Source organism: Dermacentor albipictus, chromosome 7, assembly GCF_038994185.2.
Source record: "Dermacentor albipictus isolate Rhodes 1998 colony chromosome 7, USDA_Dalb.pri_finalv2, whole genome shotgun sequence".
Classification (NCBI taxonomy): Eukaryota; Metazoa; Arthropoda; class Arachnida; order Ixodida; family Ixodidae; genus Dermacentor; species Dermacentor albipictus.
In genome coordinates this window covers 24503043-24511145 of record NC_091827.1, presented here as the reverse complement: position 1 = coordinate 24511145, position 8103 = coordinate 24503043, and the positions used below count along the sequence as shown (strand labels likewise).

General features: G+C 47.7%; 1 pseudogene; it reads left to right on the top strand.

Moving 5' to 3' along the window:
- Nucleotides 1-6046: 6046 nt before the first annotated feature.
- Nucleotides 6047-7103, top strand: LOC139047505 (long-chain-fatty-acid--CoA ligase 4 pseudogene; annotated as a pseudogene).
- Nucleotides 7104-8103: the final 1000 nt, after the last annotated feature.

The window sequence follows — 8103 nt, the reverse complement described above, 5'->3', positions numbered from 1 at the left end:
CACGAAAAAAGTATTCCACATCTTCGTTCACTTGTCGGCTGTGCCAAAATATGTAATAAGCCCACCACATATCAAACACATCAAATAAGCGTCACGTCGCCATTTCTAAGTTCTTTATTCTTCCCCTCTATCTCCACTGGCTCTCCCCAGTGTTCTCCGAGTTCTCTTTCGCCACGTGTCATGGTTTATTGCGTTACTCGTTAAGAGTCTACTTAAGGTGAGTTGACGAGCAAATAGGTAAACTGAAGAAGTTAGATTTTTTTCTGGTTCATAACTAGTGCGTTTGACGTTGCCACAGGGATATGAATAACTGAGGAAGCTAGCGAGTGGCGTTCAAGAGAGAAATATAAACGGAAATGACCGTGGCAGATACGAACAATGGCGTTTCCGTGATTGTCCTGGTCGACCCCGTCTTTCAGCTGTATTCTTTTTGGAATACCGGCTAGCACCTCAAGAGAGAGAGAGACAAAAGGGAAGGAAAGACAGGGAGGTTAGCCAGTGTAAATACCGGCTGGCTACCTTGTGCTGGGGAAAGGAAGCTGACTGCTCTGATATAGGAATTTAGAGCTTACGTTAAATTGTTAACACGTTTGCGAGGTTCCTGCGAAAATTCTACTCATCACTAGCGTCTCAAGCGGACAAATGTGAGATACAAATTTGTAGCTTGTGTAATGAAGAATAAACGCCGGTTAGCCCGGCGCACCTCCAGCGTATGAAAGGTAACGAAGAAGTGCCGGTTAGTCAGGCGCATCACCAGCGTTTTACGCATGGGGCCGGTTCTGACTGCTCAAGTAAAACTCTTGCTTGGGCTAGTTGGTTCATGCTTGAAGTAGTTAAGGCAAGACGCAGAAGACCGGGACTCAAAAAGAAGAACACAAACGACAGGACTGTCATTTGTGTTCTTCTTCCTGAGTCCTGGTCTTCTGCGCCTTGCCTTTACTACTTCAATCTGACTGGTCGCAGGGTTTTGAATACCGCGCCGAGTTCGACCTCTCACTCCTTTCGTAGCCTGTCAATAAACACTTTGACATTCGCGACGTACACTTAAGTTAAATCGTTACATTTGCGAGGCCTTTTGCGAAAATTCTTGTCACGCTATAGCGTCTCAAGTGGAAAAATTTTATATATAAATTTACAGCTTACGTTAAAGTGTTGCAATGTGTACGAGATTTTTGCAAAAGTCCTAATCACGGATATACTTAGAGCGCTGTGTATATCAATTTTGTCCGCTTTAAATTTAGTGTTAGGTGAACTTCAAAAAATTCTTATATTTCTGTTTGGATTGCTTACGCAGATATTTAAACTAGATGGGCGAGTTTCTTAAATATTGTAATTTGCAAGAATTTTTCTAAAAATAGCTCACAACATAAGTAAAACACCTGCTTCCTATACTCACTAGACCTTAACTTTTACTTCCATAATGCAAGAGGCGTCAAGAAATTATTGGTTTGTACTACCCTTCAGATTAAACCAGTTGCGAGTCTGCGCATGTGTTGTGTGCTTCCTCTCCCTTGTACCCGTTTTTCTTCGCGCAGTAGTAACCTGAACGTGTTCTGTAATATGGTTCGACAAGTAAATCGAGCCCTACCGACAAGGATCGAAAATGTTCCGTTACATGATGGGCCCTGCGCGGTTGACGTTGCCACAGAGGCAGCTACAGTTGAAGTTTATAATGAGCAGCGTTGAAGCGCGAAAGACGGGGGTCGACCAAGGCACGTCAGAACAATTGATTTTCCGTGTCTGTTCTAGTCGACCCCGTCTACAGCTCGCGCTTCAACTCTGCTGCTTATGGAATGCCACCTAGCCTGCTCCATGGTATTGAGTAATTTAAAAGCAGTGAAGAGCGAGGTGGTTCAGGATTGTGAAGCCTTTGTGCAGGAAGGTTGAGCCTTTGTCATTCGCTGGACATAATCGTCTACCGCCGGTGACGCAAAGTGATCGATAAACAATATAGAGGTACTGTCTGTGTTATATATATTTTTTTTGCTTTTGTTTTGTTTCAGGCAAGAGCACCCAAGTCTACCGAGAAAGAGAGAGAGAGAGACAGACAGACAAAGAACTTTATTGAGGTCCTGAGGAGCGCAGCCCTTAAAGCAGCACCACGGGGAGGCCTAGCCTCACCGCCGCATCGTGGGCTCTCTGGACTGCCCGGAGTTGTGGGAGAAGCTCGGAACTCTTGATGGCAGAGCTCCACTCCTCCTCGGTGACTTGATTGGGTCGCCGTAAGGAGGGGCACCGCCAGGGCATGTGATCTAAGCTCCTAACCGATGTGTAGTCCGGGCAGGTAGACTCGAAGGCATCCCGAGCAATAATGGTGAGAGAGAGAGGAGAGAGAGAGAGGGCAGGGAGAGAGAGAGGGCAAAGGAAAGCCAGGGAGATTAAGCAGACATTATCTCCGGTTCGCTCCGGAGATAATTTCTTCGTTATCTTCGTTATCTCCAGGGCAAAAGAAAGTACAAGAAAAAAGAACAACACACACACACACGCACGCACGCACGCACGCACACACACACACACACACACGCACACGCACGATGCAGAGCTGTTTCTGTGGGCACTGTCACGCAGTCTGCGAAGGCGTTCCTAGTGTTACGCAATGTCACCGTCCAATTCTACGTCACACAATGTACTTTCACAATTTGTCACAAAGTCTCGTGTCTTTTAAGTAATGCAGCAGCGCCTTAATATGGGATCTCGCTGTTGTTCGCGTAGGCCACCTTCCAAGGATGTTGTTTTCCGTTATTGGGCGCTTGTCCAATTGGTCTATGGTGGCTCAAGGTGCTGCTCTTTGCGGGTTGAAACGAGGGCATTCATAAAGAAGGTGTGCGATTGTTTAGTTGCACAAGCAGCAGTCGCAAAGTGGGCTGTTCGCCACTCCGATAAGAAAGGACAACGGATTTTGAAAATGCTACTCCGAGTCACAGAGGGACTATAAGGGTGCGGTTACGTCGTGGAAGGTCGGGCGGAATACGGAGCTGTAAACTAAGGTTCAGGGTATGGAGGCGTGCGCTTGTGAATTGATGAATTCCGTTGAGCTAAGGTTAATTCATGCGCAAGTGCAGAAAGTTCTTTTTCGCTGCTTCGGCTCTCGAAAGAGGAATGACAACGCAGTTGACGCCGTCGTGGGCCGATCGGGCAGCTGCGTCCGCTCGATCATTGCCATGTATGCCACAGTTACTTGGGAACCACTGATATATCATGTACTTCGTCAACTATGTGATGGTGGACTTCTCTGATCCCCGCGACGAGCTGCTCATGTGAACCATGGCGCAGTGCTGAGAGTACACTCTGTAGGGCGGCCTTGGAATCACAGAATATTGACCATGCATGGTGTGGTTCCTCCTGAATTAAATGAAGAGCCACACGCAGGGCTACCAGTGCAGCAGCTGTCGTTGATAATACATGTGACGTTTTACAACGAAGCTGTATACCTATCCTGTAGAAGGAAATTTTCGTGTCGTAAGCAAAAAACTCCCCTTACGTGATCCGATCCAGGAGATAGTGCAGGAGATAGTGCACCCGCGGCGGAGGCGAAGCAGGCGTTAAGCACTCCCCATACGTGGGCCGATCCTGAAGATAATGCATTCCCGGGAACACCCGCAGCGGAGATTCAGTTCGCCATTAAGGAGCCCACATTCACCGCTCTCTTCACCACATAATCTTAACCCATAAGAAAAGGGACACCAAAGACTTGAAAAATTATAGACCGATCAGCTTACTTTCCATTCCTTACAAAGTATTTACTAAGCTAATCGCAAATAGGATCAGGAACACCTTAGACTTCTGTCAACCAAAAGACCGGGCAGGATTTCGTATAGGCTACTCAACAATATACCATATTCACACTATCAATCAGGTGATAGAGAAATGTGCAGAATATAGCCGACCCTTATATATAGCTTTCATTGATTACGAGAAAGCTTTTGATTCAGTCGAAACCTCAGCAGTCATGGAGGCTTTACGGAATCAGGGTGTAGAGGAGCCGTAGTAAAAATACTGAAAGATATTTATAGCGGCTCCACAGCCACCATAGTCCTCGATAAAGAAAGCAACAAAATCCCAATAAAGAAGGGCGTCAGGCATGGAGATACGATCTCTCCAATGCTATTCACAGCGTCTGTACAGGAGGTATTCAGAAAGGTTAATGGAGAATACCTTAGTAACTGGCGATTCGCTGCTGATATTGCCTTGCTTAGTAACTCGGGGGACCGATTGCAATGCATGCTCACTGATCTGGAGAGACAAAGCAGAAGGGTGGGTCTAAAAATTAATCTGCAGAAAACTAATATTTAACATTCAGGAAGAGAACAGCAGTTTACAATACGTAGCGAGGCACTGGAAGTGGTAAGGGAATACATCTTCTTAGGGCAGGTAGTGACGGCGTATTCGGGTCATGAGACTGAAATAATCAGAAGAATAAAAATGGGCTGGGGTGCGTTTGGCAGGCATTCTCAGATCATGAACAGCAGGTTGCTATTATCCCTAAAAAAATGTATAACAGCTGTGTCTTACCAGTACTCACCTACGGGGCAGAAACCTGGAGGCTTACGAAAAGGGTTCTACTTAAATTGAGGACGACGCAAGCAGCTATGGAAAGAAGAATGATAGGCGTAACGTTAAGGGATAAGAAAAGAACAGATTGGGTGAGGGAACAAACGCGAGCTAATGACATCTTAGTTGAAATCAAGAAAAAGAAATGGGCATGGGCAGGACATGTAATGAGGATGGAAGATAACCGCTGGTCATTGAGGGTTATGGTCTGGATTCCAAGAGAAGGGAAGCGTAGCAGGGGGCGGCAGAAAGTTAGGTGGGCGGATGAGATTAAGAAGTTTGCAGGGACAACATGGCCACAATTAGCACATGACCGGGGTAGTTCGAGAAGTATGGGAGAGGCCTTTGCCATGCAGTGGGCGTAGTCAGGATTATTATTATTATTATTATTATTATTATTATTATTATTAGTAGTAGTAGTAGTAGTAGTAGTAGTAGTAGTAGTAGTAGTAGTAGTAGTAGTAGTAGTAGTAGTAGTAGTATTCATCTCTTCTTTGGTCATCTCATCTTTTTTCACAGTGGAAGGGCACTGAATTCTGCTTACGCAAGATACTGGAGAGCTTATGCAGGCATGTGCCAGAACGATATTTCTCATAAGCGCGACCTTACCTGTTTGTGTTCGTGTTTTGTATACTCCTAAAAACGTTTTCACCACTTGGGGTTTACCTTGTCTCGCAACAATAGTCATCATCTATCTTGCCAACATTTCTTTACCTTAACGCTGCGCACCCGGTCTGGCATGCGCGTTATCAGCCTAACATCGCATTCTCGACAGGAAAGTAGCAAGCACAGAGTTTACAAGTAAGGATACGCAGGCAAGACAGATGACAATTATCGTTGTGGGACAAAATAAGCTCCAAAGAGTGCAAACCTTTTTAGGAATGTACGGCTGTCTTTCCATGCCATGGATGTGCATATCACGTAACCCCCGTTTAGCACGACTTCCTATCAGCTAGCCCCGTTTGCTCTCTAATGCATCCCGCCGTTTCCTGTCTCTTAACGTTACGATGATCATATTTTATTCCATTGCTCGGTAACCGTTCCTTAGCCTCTTCTCAACCGTAGTGTTGTTTTATGAAGTGTTATTCTAGGTTCTACGAACGGCTGTGATCGTGTGCGTGTGCTCTGTGTCAATGCCCATATTATCCTTCCTTCCCTCCCACTCCCGTAGCCCAGTCCAGTGCAGCAAACCGGATCTTTTATTTCAAATAATTGCCATACTTTTTCTGTTTTCTTTCGATTCTCTCTCTATCTCTCTCTTTAATTGTAGAGCGACAGTGTTCGTGCTTAACTGATAGCCGGATGCCTCTCTTGTTCACGGTAGGACTTATCTAATTCGCTGAAATTTCACGAACCTTCTCGCAGGTCATTGCATTCTCAAGCCTCGAGGAAAAGGGTGCCGACCGCGAACTCGAGGAGTGCTCGCCCTCGCCGGACGACGTCGCGATCGTCATGTTCGCCAGCGGCTCGTCAGCACAGGAACCTCGTCTCAGCCATGAACGACTTCGTCATCATGTGCGACCAGTATGGGGCGTACACTAGTGACGACGTCTATCTCGCCTACCTGCCCATGGCTCACATGCCCGAGCTGCCGACCGAAATGCTTCTCTTGGGTGCCAGTGCGCGCATCGTCTACTCGTTCCCGCTGGACATCACCGACAACTCCAGCGCCGTGGCCAAGGGTTGCCAAGGAGACGTGACCCTTCTGCAGCCTACTATATTTGTCTGCGTGCCTCTCATACCAGACGGCCTTCGCAAGGGCGTCAATGAGGTCGCCGCGTCGAAGGGACCCATTTTCAAGGCCCTGTTTGACTACGCCGCCCAGTATAAGAACTTCTGGCTCGACCTCGGCTTCGACACCCCGTTCCTCAACCAGCTAGTCTTCAAGCATGTGCACCTATTGTTGGGCCCCAACCTGAAGGTCTTCGCCGGCGGCTCGGCCCCCCTGTCAAGTTACAAGCGACGGTTCGGGAGGGCCTGCATGGACTGTCGCAACCTGCGCCGTGGCGAGTATCATGAACGCCGACAACACCAGGGAAAACCGCGTGGGTCCGTCACTTTCCGGCTGCTACATCAAGGTAGTTGACTGGGACGAAGGCAACTACCGGACGACGGACAAGCCCAACCCTCGCGGCGAGATGGTCTTCGGTGGACCCTGCGTTGCCAAGGGCTACTTCAAGAACGACGAGCTCATGAAAGAGTCATTCAAGGAGGAAGGCGGCATCCGCTGGTTCTAGTCGGGAGACATCGCAGAGATCTTTCCCGACGGAACGCTCAGGATCGTGGATCGCAAGAAGGACCTGGTCAAGCTGCAGTTCGACGAGCACATCTCGCTGGGTCGCGTCGAATCGGTGCTGAAGACATGCCCACTCGTCGACAACTTGTTCGTGTACGGCAACTCACTGCATGCATATCTCGTGGCGTTCGTGACTCCCAACTACAAACGTATCCAGCTCATTGCGCGAGACCTGGGCAGGGGCGAAGACGTGTCCAACGCCTCACTGAGAGAACTGTGTCAGGACACCGAGGTGGCCAAGGTCGCCGAGGAATAGATTTTGGCGTACGTACACTCAAGCGACCTCTTGAAGACAGAGGTTCCGGCAAGGTTGAAACTGTGCGCCGAAGAATGGACGCCGGACTCGGGGCTTGTGACAGCCACGTATAAGATTCGTAGGAAGCCCCTGCAAAGCTTGTACCAGCGGTACATCGACGCGATGTACCGGTCATCGGAGCAGAGCAGACTGCGTCGTGCGTGAAATTGTGCGCGTGTGTACATCCGGTTCGAAGGACCATGTGGTGCGCGTGTCTGTGATGTTGAAAAGCTGAAAACGGACAGAAAACAGCATATACCAGAGACGTTCTCATCGTCACATAAAGAGGGCTACAAGGGCTGACGTGTATACTTTCCAGGAGATGTATAACATTACCGTATTTTGTTTTCTTCATGAAACCAAAAATGTGGACTGAATAAACCGCCCCACTAACTAAAGTTGGTGCATCGAGACATCGTCTTTGTGTGTGAGTGTGTGTGTGTGTGTGTGTGTGTGTGTGTGTGTGTGTGTGTGTGTGTGTGTGTGTGTGTGTGTGTGTGTATTTGCGTGTGTGAAGTCATTACGGAAGCATGAGGCAATGTCGCACGATGAGTTGCTAGTACTCTAATAAGCATGTCTCCTTCGCACTGCTCTGGTATTAGTTTTAGTAGGACGTCCGCAACAGTTCTTCTTTTGCCCCGTCTTTTAATCGTGCTACCGTACACCCTTTGAAGACGCATTACCAACAAGCCCACTCTGCAAACCTTTGTCCTGCAGTGGAAATAAAAATGTGATGATGATGAACATAGGTTGATTAGAAATAAATATTATTAATTATATGGAACCACAATCACACTGGGAGGCATAAGGAATAATCTTGACCAACTGAGGTTCCGTAACGTGGCTCTGCGGAAATTAGGAGACCTCATTGCCCAGTGACGTATCACGTGTCGAACTACGTCACGGATATCTAGATTAAAATGCTTCAAGGGTATATTACGATTCGGTGGCACTAGGCACT